At 43.3% G+C, this 16,989-nt stretch overlaps 1 protein-coding gene across 1 annotated transcript in view; it reads right to left on the reverse strand.

Annotated features, from left to right (window-relative positions):
- LOC120043907 (ubiquitin domain-containing protein 2-like) overlaps positions 1 to 16,989 on the reverse strand; it is a 51,099-nt gene that overhangs the window by 13,732 nt on the left and 20,378 nt on the right. The gene's annotated exons all lie outside the window — the stretch shown is intronic.

A 16,989-nucleotide genomic window follows, 5' to 3' on the forward strand; every position in this document is an offset into this window, starting at 1 on the left:
CTTGCATAAGCTTTTTCAGTTCTGCCCACAAATGTTCTATAGGATTGAGGTCAGGGCTTTGTGATGGCCACTCCAGTACCTTGACTTTGTTGTCCTTAAGCCATTTTGCCACAACTTTGGAAGTATGCTTGGGGTCATTGTCCATTTGGAAGACCCATTTGCAACCAAGCTTTAAACTTCCTGACTGATGTATTGAGATGTTGCTTCAATATATCCACATCATTTTCCTTCTCATGATGCCATCTATTGTGTGAAGTGCACCAGTCCCTCCTGCAGCAAAGCACCCTCACAACATGATGCTGCCACCCCCGTGCTTCATGGTTGGGATGGTGTTCCTCGGCTTGCAAGCCTCCCCCGTTTTCCTCCAAACATAACGATGGTCATTATGGCCAAACAGTTCTATTTTTGTTTCATCAGACCAGAGGACATTTCTCCAAAAAGTATGATCTTTGTCCCCATGTGCAGTTGCAAACCGTAGTCTGGCTTTTTTATGGCGGTTTTGGAGCAGTGGCTTCTTCCTTGCTGAGCAGCCTTTCAGGTTATGTCGATATAGGACTCATTTTACTGTGGATATAGCTACTTGTACCCGTTTCCTCCAGCATCTTCATAAGGTCCTTTGCTGTTGTTCTGGGATTGATTTGCACTTTTCGCACCAAGGTACGTTCATCTCTAGGAGAGAGAACGCGTCTCCTTCCTGAGTGGTATGACAGCTGCGTGGTCCAATGGTGTTTATACTTGCGTACTATTGTTTGTACATCTGAACGTGGTACCTTCAGGCGTTTGGAATATGCTCCCAAGGATGAACCAGACTTGTGGAGGTCTACAATTTTTTTCTGAGGTCTTTGCTGATTTCTTTTGATTTTCCCATGATGTCAAGCAAAGAGGCAAAATACCTCCACAGGTACACCTCCAATTGACTCTAATTATGTCAATTAGCCTATCAGAAGCTTCTAAAGCCATGACATCATTTTCTGGAATTTCCCAAGCTGTTTAAAGGCTCAGTCAACTTGATGTATGTAAACTTCTGACCCAATAGAATTGTGATACAATGAATTATAAATGAAATAATGTCTGTAAACAATTGTTGGAAAATAAAATATCCCAGAAACGTTCGATACGCACAAAAAGCGTATTTCTCTCAAATGTTTTTGCACAAATTTGTTCACATCCCTGTTAGTATTTCTCCTTTGCCAAGATAATCCATCCACCTGACAGTTGTGGGATATTATGAAGTTGATTAAACAGCATAATCATTACACAGGTGCACCTTGTGCCGAGGACAATAAAAGGCCACTAAAATGTGCTTTTTTGTCACACAACACAATGCCACAGATCTCAAGTTGAGGGAGCGTGCAATTGGCATGCTGACTGCAATAATGTCTACCAGCGCTGTTGCCAGAGAATTAAAATGTTAATTTCTCTACCATAAGCCACCTCCAACGTCATTTTAGAGAATTTGGCTGTACGTCAAACCGGCCTCACAATTGCAGACCATATGTATGGCGTCGTGTGAGTGAGCGGTTTGCTGATGTAAACTTTGTGAACAGAGTGCCCCATGGTGGTGTTGGGGTTATGGTATGGGCAGGCATGAACTACAGACAACGAACACAACTGCATTATATCGATAGCAATTTGAACGCACTGAGATACCATGAGGCCATCATGAGGCCCACTGTCGTGCCATTCATCCACCGCCATCAGGGCGGCAGGTAGCCTAATAGATAGAGTGTTTGGCCAGTAACCGAAAGGTTGCTGGATAGAATCCCAGGGCGGACAAGGTAAAAATCTGTCGTTCTGCCCCTGAACAAGGCAGTTAACCCACTGTTCCCCGGTAGGCCGTCATTGTAAATAAGAATTTGTTCTTAACCGGAATTGCCTAGTTAAATAAAGGTTACATACATTTTTTTTAAAAGCACCTCATGTTTCAGCATGATAATACACAGCCCCATGTTGCAAAGATCTGTACACAATTCCTGGAAGCCAAAAATGTCCCAGATCATCCATGGCCTGCATGTCATCCATTGAGCATGTTTGGGATGCTCTGGATCGACGTGTACGACAGCGTGTTCTAGTTTTAGCCAATATCCAGCAACTTCGCGCAGCCATTGAAGAGGAGTGGGACAACATTCCACTGGCCACAATCAACAGCCTGATGAACTCTATGAGAAGGAGATGTGTCGCGCTGCATGAGGCAAATGGTGGTCTCACCAGATACTCACTGGTTTTTTGATCCACACCCCTACCTTTGGTATCTGTGAAATCCATAGATTAGGGTCTAATGAATTTCTCAATTGACCGATTTCCTTATATAAACTGTAACTCAGTGAAATCTTTGAAATTGTTGCATGTTGCGCTTATATTTTTGTTCAGTATAGATACTCAATGTCCTTTAGGCTATAGGGAAATTCTACTTCCACCATTAAAATATAAAACCAAACAGGTTCTCGGGAGGAATGATCATATGGTATTACCAGGTCCTTTCGCTGAGCCAAATCAAAAAGGGAAACACCCACATTTGGTTAAAACTCAAATGCACAATCCTTAGTGACAATGATATCTATATAGGTGCAGTGTATGCTTCTCCCTCAGATTCCTCTTACTATGATGATCATGTCCAAAGAGAGAACAACCTGTTTCAAGCTGAGGGAAATGTGCTTTTGTGTAGATATTTGAATACTAAAACCGGTTCTGAACTTGAATGTGTAGACCCTGAGGGTTATAGACATATTTTTGGACATCCCTCCATATACCCGTCCCATCACTAGTAATAGAAATGGCCCAGACCAGGTAGTGAACAAAAATGGAAAGGAGTTGGTGCATCTACAGTATGTCGAGCCTTAGTCACGTATTTTATTATCATAAGGGAAAAATGGATCTTTATCAAATAGAATACGTCACCAACCACAGGATAGAGACGTTCCGAGTATTTTGAGAAATCTGAAAGAGATTGAAGACCCCATTGATGGAAACCAGTTCTGAATGAAATGGAATAGTCTAAATGGAAAACAGAGGAATGACCTCGCCATTCAAAATGGCAACATTTGGAAGATTCATTTTGAAAGTCTCTATGGAATAATACCATCAGACGACCCCAAAAATATGCAAGAAAATCTCAGCTCCTTTGAACACACAATGAAAAACATCCAGAACACAATTGAACACCAAATTACACAGGCTGAATGGTCAAAGAAAATACAAAGCATGTGGTCCTGACAGCATCAGGAATGGAATGCTTAAACACAGTACTACTGAGCTGCGGGATGCCTTATTTAAACTATTCAACCTGGTGTTGGAGTGGCTGCTTCCCTGATATTTGGAACCAGGGGCTCGTAACCCACATGTATTAAAAAAAAGGTGACCAACTAGACCCTAATAACTATAGGATAATATGTGTCACTAGTAACACCGGGAAACTGTTCTGCTGTACTCTCAATAACCAAATACAGACCTTCCTTACACAACATAGTGCTCTCAGCAAACAAATTATTGGCTTTCTACCCAAACACAGAACAGACCACACACACACAAAGCATGTTCAGAGAGGAAAAGAATTTGCATGTTTTGTTGATTTTAAGAATCTAGAATCGGCTTCCTATTTCGCAACAAAGCCTCCTTCACTCATGCTGCTAAACATACCCTCGTAAAACTGACTATCCTACCGATCCTCGACTTCAGCGATGTCATTTACAAAATAGCCTCCAACACTCTACTCAGCAAATTGGATGTAGTCTATCACAGTGCCATCTGTTTTGTCACCGAAGCCCCATATACTACCCACCACTGCGACCTGTATGCTCTCGTTGGCTGGCCCTCGCTTCATATTAGTCGCCAAACCCACTGGCTCCAGGTCATCTATAAGTCTTTGCTAGGTAAAGCCCCGCCTTATCTCAGCTCACTGGTCACTATAGCAACACCCACCCATAGCACGCACTCCAGCAGGTATATTTCACTGGTCATCCCCAAAGCCAACTCCTCCTTTGGCCGCCTTTCCTTCCAGTTCTCTGCTGCCAATGACTGGAACGAATTGCAAAGATCACTTAAGCTGGAGTCTTATATCTCCCTCACTATCTTTAAGCATCAGCTTTCAGAGCAGCTTACCGATCACTGCACCTGTACACAGCCCATCTGTAATTAGCCCACCCAACTACCTGCACTGTAATTACTTCGCCACTATGGCCTATATATTGCATTACCTCCCTAATCTCCCTAAACTACCTTTGCACACACTGTATATAGATTGTTCTATTGTGTTATTGACTGTACGTTTGCTTATCCCCTGTGTAACTCGGTTGTTGTTTTTGTCGCACTGCTTTGCTTCATCTTGGCCAGGTCGCAGTTGTAAATGAGAACTTGTTCTCAACTGGCCTACCTGGTTAAATAAAGGTGAAATCAAATGTAAAAATTGTAAAAAGAGAATACAAATTGGCAGAATAGTTCTACTGTCAGATATACAAAACAGAGACAGCTCCTGACCAATCACAGGCTCACTGAGCACCAATTGGCTATAGATAAAAAAAAGGGAGACACAAAATGACATGGCTACCCAAAGAGGAGCGTCTCTGTGGTCACTGCACGACGGGGGAGGTAGAGACAGAGATGCACTTTTCCTCTACTGTGAGAAATACTCCCAAATAAGATCATGTTTTTTCTAGAAAATATCTCAAACCAATTCCCAACTGTGCATTTACTAATGACAATAAGCTGGGAATTATTCTGGGTGAGGTAGAAACCGCAAATATTACTTCCAGATATGTATATGATTGCCAGAGCCTGAAGGACATCCCATGACCATTAATTCACTGAAGTATTTACATTTTATATAACTTACAAGTAATACATAGTGTAACCATCATCCATGTACAGTTTATTTATTTGTTAGCCATTCTTTTTTATAATCTTATTTTTTATTTTATTTAATGTATCAATAGAAGACTACACAGTACAACAGCAGTAGTGTTGTACCTGTATACATGATTATATATGTACTATTATTACTACTACTGAAAGGAACTGTATTTCATTAACTTCATTGCATTGTATTTACTGAAATGCTGTACCACTATACTGCTTTGGCAATATCTACAAATTGTATTTCATGCCAATAAAGCAATGTGAATTTTAACACTTGAATTTGAGAAAGGGAGAGAAAGAAAAAGAGCAAAAGAAAAGGTGAGAGAAAAAGAGAGAGCGAGAGAAAGACAGAAATGGTAATAACAATAAAATGGTAGCAACAATTGGACATCATAACATTTTGGAAACATTCAGTATAGCAATTGCAGCCTATTTACAACTTTGCCTGTTCTACAATTTTGCTTAAATTCCACTGAGGTCAGCTAAAGCACGATTTAATGGTTTATAAAAACGACTATTTATATCCATAATAACTTGGCTATCATGTTGCTGAAGTAGGCATCTGGTGCACATAAAGTGAGTGGGCTACTGTGTTGCACAACTCCTGCCTGGCTGTTTGCATTCATGTAAAGCTGTGTGAGAGAGAGAACAAAGAGGGTAGAGACAGACAGAGACCCTCCCTCCCTCCCTCCTGTTTTGGAGACTGACTGAACTTAAATCATTCCATCCCTCCCCTCCCCCCCAGTCTGCTCTGCCTGTTGGTCTGAAGTCTCTGAGGTTAGAGCTGGGAGACGCACACAAGCATGCGCGCATACACACACACACGCACGCTCACACACACACGCGCTCACCTGCCAGTGTGTCAACAGTCAGAGCCCACAGCTCAGCCCCTGCAACATGTTCATGCATGGAGGCACACTGTAAACACAGAGCTCCATCCCAACAGTCATGAGCCATGTCTTCCTATAGGGGGGGTACAGGGAATAGCCAGCCCTGAGTAGGCTCTATACCAGTAGATCACCCTTAAGCACTGTGCTATCAGCAGACCCACACACTGGCTGAGCCTGAGCCCTCGTCAAACATGGAACCCGTGAGAGCCCTGGGGGTGAATAAGGTGGCAGGTAGCCTACCGGTTAGAGAGGCCAGCCAGAAACCGGAGGGTTGCCAGTTCAATCCTGGGTCTGACCGGAAAAATATGACGGGAAGTGAGCTGGCAACCGGAGGCTTGTGGCAGCCCCCTGCTCCAACCTCTCCTACCTGTATATGTGTCTTTTAGAGGGGTTGGGATAAAGCAGAAGTAACATTTTGGTTGGACCTTGTGTACAATTGACGAATAAATTGAACTTCATCTTAAAAACGGGTGGTTTTAGGCCTGTTCCACGGACAGACAGGGCTGCCATCCAAGCCAAGATCTTAGGCAGCCTTACATCGGCGGGCTGCCGCGCCTGACCCGCCCCAGAGCCTGTGGAAAATAGAGGGGAGGTCGGGAGAGGAAGGTATACTGGGGGAAAACATCTGTCTGCTATTATTCAACACATCGGCTCTGGGACTGACAAACAATAGCTAGAGCCCTGCGCTGAGACAGAGAGAGAGCCTTGCTCTCCTTGGGTGCTGCTGCTGGTTCCAGCCACATGTACCAACAGCACATCGTCTCACAGTCTCCCTCACAGCACAGCAGACATGTGTTCCATAACTGTTGCCATGGGCCCCCAGCCACAGACAGAGGCAGGCTGATGGGAGTTGTTTAACGGGGACTTAGCTTATGGCATTATCAGAGAGCAGCCTCCATAGGTTTAATTGGCTCAAAAACACACAGCCTCTGAGGTTAGAGCTGGGAGACAGTCGTCTGCGCACACACCCCACACACACTGTGCTGTGCTAATAGGGATACCCACCAACTCTCCTCAGTCTGAACACAGTTTGCAGCGTTCCCAGTGAGAGTGAGTGAGAGACAGAGACACCAGGTCATACATTGTCAGGCCACTCCACATGCTGTGCATCAATAATTCAGCCATAGGCGATGAATCAGTGCACCATTCTGCCCTTACTCCTAGTTGACACAGAAACAACGAGTCTATACATTGACAGAGAGACAGAGGACAGCAACACAATTAGACCCAACCAAATCATGAGAAAACAACAATATAATTACTTGACACATTAGAAATAATTAACAAAAAAAAACAACAAAGCAATCTATAATGCTATTTGGCCCTAAACAGAGAGTACACAGTGGCAGAACACCTGACCACTGTGACTCAACCAAAATTAAGCAAAGCTTTGACTATGTACAGACTCTGTGAGCATAGCCTTGCTATTGAGAGGCCATCGTAGCCAGACCTGGCAGGCTGTGTGCACGCTGCCCACAAAATTAGGTGGAAACTGATCTGCACTTCCTAACCTCCTGCCAAATGTATGACCATATTAGAGACACATATTTCCCTCAGATTACACAGACCCACAAGGAATTTGAAAACAAGTCCAATTTTGATAAACTCCCATATTTATTGGGTGAAATACCAGTGTGCCATCACAGCAGCAAGATGTGTGACCTGTTGCTACAAGGGCAACCAGTGAAGAACCCCATTGTAAATACAACCCATATTTATGTTATTTATTTTCCCTTTTTGTACTTTAACTATTTGCACATCATTACAAAACTGTATATAGACATAATGACACTTCGAATGTCTCTTTACTGCACATTTTTTATTGTTTATTTCACTTTGGTTTATAATCCATTTCACTTGATTTGTCAATGTAAGCATATGTTTCCCATGCCAACAAAGCCCTTTGAAATGAGAGAAATAAAAAGTTAGTTACAAAGATATTACAGAGCGAGAGAGGAAGCAGAGGTAAAGTGACTATGCATAGATAAACAGAGTAGCAGTAGCATTAAAATGGGAGGGGGGGGGGGGGGGGGGGGGTCAATGCAAGGAGTCTTATGGCTTGGGGGTAGAAGCTGGTAAGAAGCCTTTTGGACTGCAGAGAGAACAGTCCATGACTAGCATGGCTGGAGTCTAACAATTTCTAGGGCCTTCCCCTGACACCATCTGGTGTAGAGGTCCTGGATGGCAGGAAGCTTGGCCCCGGTGATGTACTGGGCAGTACGCACTACCCTCTGTAGTACCCTGCGGTCGGAGGCCGAGCAGTTGCCATATCAGGCAGTGATGCAACCAGTCAGGATGCTCAATTGTGCAGCTGTAGAACCTTTTGAGGATCTGAGGACCCATGCCAAATCTGTTCAGTCTCCTGAGGGGGAACAGGCGTTGCCGTGCCCTCTTCACAACTGTCTTGGTGTGTTAGGACCATGATAGTATGTTGGCGATGTGGATACCAAGGAACTTGAAACTAACAACCTGCTCCACTTACAGCCCTGTCGATGAGACTGAGGGTGTGCTCAGCCCTACTTTTCCCGCAGTCCATGATTCTCTCCTTTGTCTTGATCTCGTTGAGGGAGAGGTTGTCATCCTCCCTATAGGCTGTCTCAACGTTGTCGGTGATCAGGCCTACCACTGTTGTGTCATCGGAAAACTTAATGATGGTGTTGGAGTCGTGCTTGGCCACGCAGTCATGGGTGAACAGGGAGTACAGGAGGGGACTGAGAACGCACCCGAGGGGCCCCCGTGTTGATTATCAGCATGGCAGATGTGTTGTTACCTACCCTTACCACCTGGGGGCGGCCTGTCAGGAAGACCAGGATCCAGTTACAGAGGGAGGTGTTTAGTCCCAGGGTCCTTAGCTTAGTGATGAGCTTTGCGGGCACTATGGTGTTGAACGCTGAGCTCTAGTCAATGAATAGCATTCTCACGTAGGTGTTCCTTTTGTCAAGGTGGGAAAGGGCAGTGTGGAGTGCAATAGAGATAGCATCATCTGTGGATCTGTTGGGGCGGTATGCAAATTGGAGTGGGTCTAGGGTTTCTGGGATAATGGTGGTCCCGATGGTCTGACAGAGCTCTAGAGTTCCTCTGTGGAGATGGAAGAAACCTCCAGAAGGACAACCATCTCTGCAGTACTCCACCAAATCAGACCTTTATGGTAGATTGGCCAGACGGAAGCAACTGCTCAGTAAAAAGGCACATGAAATCCCACTTGGAGTTTGCCAAAAAGGCACCTAAACACTCTTAGACCATGAGAAACAAGATTGAACTCTTTGGCCTTTTTGGATTTTGCCAACCATCACATCTGGAAGAAACTTGGCACCATCCCTACTGTGAAGCATGGTGGTGGCAGCATTACATTTACATTTACATTTTAGTCATTTAGCAGACGCTCTTATCCAGAGCGACTTACAGTAGAGTGCATACATTTTATTACATTTTACATTTTTACATATTTACATACTGAGACAAGGATATCCCTACCGGCCAAACCCTCCCTAACCCGGACGACGCTATGCCAATTGTGCGTCGCCCCACGGACATCATGCTGTGGGGACGTTTTTCAACGGCAGGGACTGGGAGAATAGTCAGGACTGAGGGAAAGATGACCAAAACAAAGTGCTGAGAGATCCTCGATGAAAACCTGCTCCAGAGCGCTCAGGACCTCAGACTGGGGTGAAGATTCACCCTCCAAGATGACCCTGAACAGACAGCCAAGACAATTCAGAAGTGGCTTTGTGACAAGTCTCTAAAATGTCCTTGAATGACCCAGACAGACCCGGACAAACATTTCTGGAGAGACATGAAAATAGCTGTGCAGCGACGCTGGGAAGAATGGGAGAAACTCTCCAAATACAGGTCTGCCAGGTACCAAGTAAAGGGTCTGAATAATATGCGATTTCAGTTTGTTTTTAAATACATTTGCAAAAATAGATTGATGACGAAAAAAAACTATTTGATCAATTTTAGAATAAGGCTGTAACCTAACAAAATGTGGAAAAAGTTGAGGGGTCTGAATACTTTCCGGAGGCGCTGTCTATGGTGTACTGCGTGATGACGTAGTGCACATAAAAATACCTTGAGGTTAAATTCTATGTACCTAACAAAATAAAAGTTATATTTCCATTGCATTTTCAACTCTACATTCACAATAAATGTTGCGTTATATAGCGAGTTCTCCCACTCTGGTATTGGCACGTGCGCTGTAGCTAACAGCACTATAACACGATAAGATTATTATTATGGACAAAAGAGCGAGATTCTTTTTATTTGACAAATGGCAGCAAAGAATCAATTATCATGTCACCAGAATAAGACCCTCAATATTTATTGGAAATCAAGCTCATCACCTTGCACATTCACCACCCTGTGAAGTTCATCATCATTTATTTCATGTGTAGACTAATAGTCCTAAACTGCATGCTTTCCCGACAAGTTGTAGTTGGAGGACCACACACACAGCGTGACTCCAAGTATACTTCGATATGATGGTTATTTTGTCAATATTTGTACAATAAAAGCATTTCCACCGACATCTCGCATAATTAATTTTACAGACAAAAAAAGATACTACCTTGAATAGCGTATTTAGTTTTGTTGACATTTGGAAAAATTGTCTGTTTCCATCAGGCCTGTCATGACATTTTTTAACCGACATACTTCACTCATAAAAAAGGTTGGATGGAAACCTGGTTATTGACATTGAAAAATTGACGTGGTTAAAATACTTTGAGCCCGTTTTGTCTATCTATTTTTTTTCCCACCTTTATTTAACCAGGTAGGCTAGTTGAGAACAAGTTCTCATTTACAACTGCGACCTGGCCAAGATAAAGCATAGCAGTGTGAACAGACAACAACACAGAGTTACACATGGAGTAAACAATAAACAAGTCAATAACACAGTAGGGGGGAAAAAATGAGTCTATATACATTGTGTGCAAAAGGCATGAGGAGGTAGGCAATAAGGAGCGAATAATTACAATTTAGCAGATTAACACTGGAGTGATAAATCATCAGATGATCATGTGCAAGTAGAGATACTGGTGTGCAAAAGAGCAGAAAAGTAAATAAATAAAAACAGTAAGGGGATGAGGTAGGTAAATTGGATGGGCTGTTTACAGATGGACTATGTACAGCTGCAGCGATTGGTTAGCTGCTCAGATAGCAGATGTTTAAAGTTGGTGAGGGAAATAAAAGTCTCCAACTTCAGCGATTTTTGCAATTCGTTCCAGTCACAGGCAGCAGAGAACTGGAAGGAAAGGCGGCCAAATGAGGTGTTGGCTTTTGGGATGATCAGTGAGATATACCTGCTGGAGCGCCTGCTACGGGTGGGTGTTGTTATCGTGACCAGTGAACTGAGATAAGGCGGAGCTTTACCTAGCATGGACTTATAGATGACCTGGAGCCAGTGGGTCTGGCGACGAATATGTAGCGAGGACCAGCCGACTAGAGCATACAGGTCGCAGTGGTGGGTGGTATAAGGTGTTTTAGTAACAAAACGGATGGCACTATGATAAACTGCATCTAGTTTGCTGAGTAGAGTATTAGAAGCTATTTTGTAGATGACATCGCCGAAATTGAGGATCGGTAGGATAGTCAGTTTTATTAGGGTAAGTTTGGCGGCGTGAGTGAAGGAGGCTTTGTTGCGAAATAGAAAGCCGATTCTTGATTTGATTTTGGATTGGAGAGGTTTAATATGAGTCTGGAAGGAGAGTTTACAGTCTAGCCAGACACCTAGGTATTTATAGATGTCCACATATTCTAGGTCGGAACCGTCCAGGGTGGTGATGCTAGTCGGGCGGGCGGGTGCAGGCAGCGAACGGTTGAAAAGCATGCATTTGGTTTTACTAGCGTTTAAGAGCAGTTGGAGGCCACGGAAGGAGTGTTGTATGGCATTGAAGCTCGTTTGGAGGTTAGATAGCACAGTGTCCAAGGAAGGGCCAGAAGTATACAGAATGGTGTCGTCTGCGTAGAGGTGGATCAGGGAATCGCACGCAGCAAGAGCAACATCATTGATATATACAGAGAAAAGAGTCGGCCCGAGAATTGAACCCTGTGGTACCCCCATAGAGACTGCCAGAGGACCGGACAACATGCCCTCCGATTTGACACACTGAACTCTGTCTGCAAGGTAGGACCTCAGACTGGGGCGAAGGTTCACCTTCCAACAGGACAATGACCCTAAGCATACAGCCAAGAAAATGCAGGAGTGGCTTTGGGACAAGTCTCTGAATGTCCTTGAGTGGCCCAGCCAGAGCCCCTGACCTGAAAATAGCTGTACAGCGACGCTCCCCATCCAACCTGACAGAGCTTGAGAGGATCTGCAGAGAAGAATGGGAGAAACTCCCCAAATACAGATGTGCCAAGCTTGTAGAGTCTAATTGCTGCCAAAGGTGCTTCAACAAAGTACTGAGTGAAGGGTCGGAATACTTATGTAAATGTGATATTTCAGTACATTTTTTATAAAATGTGCAAACATTTCTAAAAACCTGTTTTTGCTTTGTCATTATGAGGTGTTGTGTGTAGATTGATGAGGGGGAAATAAAAATGTCATCCATTTTAGAACAAGGCAGTAATATAACAAAATGTGGAAAAAGGGGTCCAAATACTTTTTGAATGCACTGTATGCTATGCGCAGCACTTCGTTCAATTTATCGAATCAGGTATTGATTTCTTACTCAAACCGCGAGTAACACCTGTCAAACTCAGACATTTCTCTCAAAAAACACAGATGTCGAATTACACGGGACAAGTATTATCAGAAGACCTTGGAGTAAGCCAAAAAAAAGTAGGTTATTCTGGCTGGAATTGTTCATCTCCTGCCATGTAAACATGACTGACATGGCAGATTCGGACGGGACTAAAATTACAGATGTGGTGTTTTGTGCTCGTTCACATAATTACATTACCCAAACTCCCCCAGTAAAACAGATGCCATCCGAATAGGGCTCATGATTTTATACATAACAAAGATTGAAAAAAATGAAGTTTTCACCAACAGGGTTGAGGGGCAGGTATTTTTTAAATTTATGAATCACTAAATCACATTATTATTTATTTAAATCTCCAGAAATGACTGTCAAAGCAACAAAATAACTAGGGCTTCACAATGATGGTGAAAACTTGGGGGAATATTGGGGTTAAAATCTTCCTAGTCATAGAGGGTGCACTGAGGGACAAGCAAAAATGCTGTATTTTTGCACTTAAGCAAGTCGTCATTCATATAAAAAAAATGTGACTGTGTTGATTTTCAGAAAACTTAACATGTGTAAATATTTGCATGAACATAACAAGATTCAACAACTGAGACATGCACTGAACAATTTCCACAGGCATGTGACATCACCGGCAACAACGTTGCCTACGGGCTCAAACCCACCGTCGCTGGACCAGACAGGACTGGCAAAAAGTGCTCTTCACTAACGAGTCGCGGTTTATATATATATATATATATAAATGAGGGCCTCCCGAGTGGCTCAGTGGTCTAAGGCACTGCTGTGCCACGACCGGCCGTGGCCAGGAGTCCCTCAGGACGGCGCACTATTGGCCCAGCATAGTACGGGTTAGGGGAAGGTTTGGCCGGTGGGACTTTACTTGGCTCATCGCGCTCTAGCGACTCCTTGTGGCGGACTGGGTGGCTGCGGCTGACACATTGTTTCCTCCGGACACATTGGTGCGGCTGGCTTCCGGCTTAAGTTGGCTGGTGTTAATAAGGAGCGTGACTAGGCGGGTCATGTTTCAGAGGACGCATGACTCCACCTTCGCCTCTCCCGAGCCCGTTGGGGAGATGCAACGATGAGACAAGATTGAAATTGGGGAGAAAAAGGTGATAAAAAACAAAAAAATAGATATATTAAATGGATGCAAAGGGGACTCATTTCATGGAATGACGCTACCACCACCACAGCTACCACTACTATTGATACTACTAATACTTCCACCACCATCATCATAACAACTAATACCACCACCACTACAATAACTACTACCACCATAACTCCTACTACCACTACCTTTTACTCCAGTTCCTCATTCAATATTAGTTCCTTTGTTGTGTGAGAGCGCCTTCCTGCTGTGTTCCCTGCCTGCCGGGGATTTAATAAGATGAAAACAATAGATAAGTGATTCCTCATTCGAAAGAGAGGCCAGGTTTACACTCCAGCTGCAGACATAAAATCCATGCTCTGATTAGCATCATAGGCGTATTTCCTGTTCAGTGACTAATGTACTGGAAGTGAAATAAGATGGGCGGGCACATTAATCACATTTATCAGAGCCACCGTTGCATTTACAAGTGCTGTTAGTAGGGTTGCAAAGGGTAGTGAAACTTTCTGGTAAATTCCACGGGTAGTTAAGCCGGGAATTTGTGGAATTATGCATAAATTCATCAAAAAAAAGTTAGCTTATAACAGTTAACCTTTTTTGTGGGATACACAAGGCAATTTCAGGTCTTGTATCATATTTTGGTTCAACTATCCCCAATTCAATGGAATTGCAACCCTCTGCATGCCCATGTGCATTCTTCTATCATATGTACAGCTGATTCTCAAGATTTTGCACACTAATGAGATGCTATTGAGCCCACACTACTACACTGTCCGAGCCAAAGACTAGTTGAAGTAAGAAGTTTACATACACCTTAGCCAAATACAATTAAAATCGGTTTCACAATTTTGGCCCATTCCTCCTGACAGAGCTGGTGTAACTGAGTCAGGTTTGTAGGCCTCCTTGCTCGCACACACTTTTTCAGTTCTGCCCACAAATTTTCTGTAGGATTGATGGTCACTCCAATACCTTGACTTTGTTGTCCTTAAGCCATTTTGCCACAACTTTGGAAGTATGCTTGGGGTCATTGTTCATTTGGAAGACCCATTTGTGACCAAGCTTTAACTTTCTGACTGATGTCTTGAAATGTTGCTTCAATATATCCACATAATTTTCCTGCCTCATGATGCCATCTATTTCGTGAAGTGCACCAGTCCCTCCTGCAGCAAAGCACCCCCACAACATGATGCTGCCACCCCGTGCTTCACGGTTGGGATGGTGTTCTTCGGCTTGCAAGCATCCCCCCTTTTCCTCCAAAAATAACAATGGTCATTATGGCCAAACAGTTCTATTTTTGTTTCATCAGACCAGAGGACATTTCTCCAAAAAATACGATCTTTGTCCCCATGTGCAGTTGCAATCCGTAGTCTGGCTTTTTTATGCCGGTTTTGGAGCAGTGTCTTCTTCCTTGCTGAGCGACCATTCAGGTTATGTCAATATAGGACTCGTTTTACTGTGGATATAGATACTTTGCACCCGTTTCCTCCAGTATCTTCACAAGGTCCTTTGCTGTTGTTCTGGGATTGATTTGCACCTTCCGCACCAAAGTACGTTTATCTCTAGAAGACAGAACGCGTCTCCTTCCTGAGCGGTATGACAGCGTCGTGGTCCCATGGTGTTTATACTTGCGTACTATTGTTTGTACAGATGAACATGGTACCAGGCGTTTGGAAATTGCTCTTCAGGATGTACCAGACTTGTGGAGATCTACCATTTTTTTCCTGAGGTCTTGGCTGCTTTCTTTTGATTTTCCCATGATGTCAAGCAAAGAGGCACTGAGTTTGAAGGTAGGCCTTCAAATACTTCCATTGGTACACTTCCAATTGACTCAAATGATGTCAATTAGCCTATCAAAAGCTTCTAAAGCCATAATATTTTCTGGAATTTTCCAAGCTGTTTAAAGGCAGTCAATTTAGTGTATGTAAACTTCTGACCCACTGGAATTGTGATGCAGTGAATTATAAGTGAAATAATCTGTCTGTAAACAATTGTTGGAAACATTACGTGTCATGCACAAAGTAGATGTCCTAACCGACTTGCCAAAACTATACTTTTTTATCAAGAAATGTGTGGAGTGGTTGAAAAAGGAGTTTTAATGACTCCAACCTAAGTATGTAAACTTCCGACTTCAACTATACATGATATCTGGTAAGTTTTGATTACAATATTGGGTGGGGTGAATATATTTTTTCTATGACATAACATGATTTTTTGTTAACTAGTAAATAGTACCCACCAGCAAAGTGTGTTTAAATCATTTCTAACTTAATTTCAGCTAGTTAGTTTTAGCTTGCTTGAGCCTGCTAACTAAGGAGTGTTAATTCACCCGTTTCCATACGCGTTTCATTTGAAAACATTTATCTTACAAAGGAGTTGTTTAATCTATCTGCTTAACTATTCATCTGTACATGTAATTGTAGTTGGGGTTTTTTACTACATTTTCCTAATCTTTACAGGAAAATGCCACGGGCACCATCTGATGTGTGGAGACATTTCACTGCATCTAAAAGCTGTGTACATTTGCAAATACTGTGCCAAATCTGTGTGAAGAATGCAACAAAGATACAGAATCATCTGGCCAAGTGCATAAAGTTCCCTCAGCACTCACAACAAGCAACATCTGACAAAAGTCCCTCTACTTCTATTCGAGGTGAAAATTATGAATCAGACACCTTATCGATAGCAACAGCTCATGGTCCTCCTGGAATCAGAAGTTTTGACTCAATGAAGCAATGTAGCCAGAGAAATGATGCTCGAGCTGTGTATGCAACTGGTTCACCTCTGATCCTCATAGGCAATGTGTATTGGAAGAGATTTCTGAATGTTCTTCGCCCAGCATACACCCCTCCAACCAGACATGCTTTATCTACTCGTTTGCTGGATGCAGAGTTCAACAGAAGGTCAAGCAAATGATAGAGAAAGCAGACTATTGCAATCATCCCTGATGGGTGGTCAAACATTCGTGGGCAAGGAATAATTAACTACATCATCTCCACCCCTCAACCAGTATTCTACAAGAGCAGAGACACGAGGGACAACAGACACACCGGTCTCTACATTTCAGATGAGCTGAAGGCAGTCAATGACCTTAGATCACAGAAGGTATTTGCACTGGTGACAGACAATGCTGCGAACATGAAGGCTGCTTGGTCTAAAGTGGAGGAGTCCTACCCTCACATCACACCCATTGGCTGTGCTGCTCATGCATTGAATCTGCTCCTCAAGGACATCATGGCACTGAAAACAATGGATACACACTACAAGAGAGCCAAGGAAATGGTTAGGTATGTGAATGGTCATCAAGTTACAGCAGCAATCTACCTCACCAAGCAAAGTGAGAAGAATAAGAGCACCACATTGAAGTTGCCCAGCAACACCCGTTGAGGTGTTGTTGTCATCATGTTTGACAGTCTCCTGGAGGGGAAGGAGTCTC

The sequence above is a fragment of the Salvelinus namaycush genome, chromosome 3, assembly GCF_016432855.1.
Source record: "Salvelinus namaycush isolate Seneca chromosome 3, SaNama_1.0, whole genome shotgun sequence".
Taxonomy (NCBI): domain Eukaryota; kingdom Metazoa; phylum Chordata; class Actinopteri; order Salmoniformes; family Salmonidae; genus Salvelinus; species Salvelinus namaycush.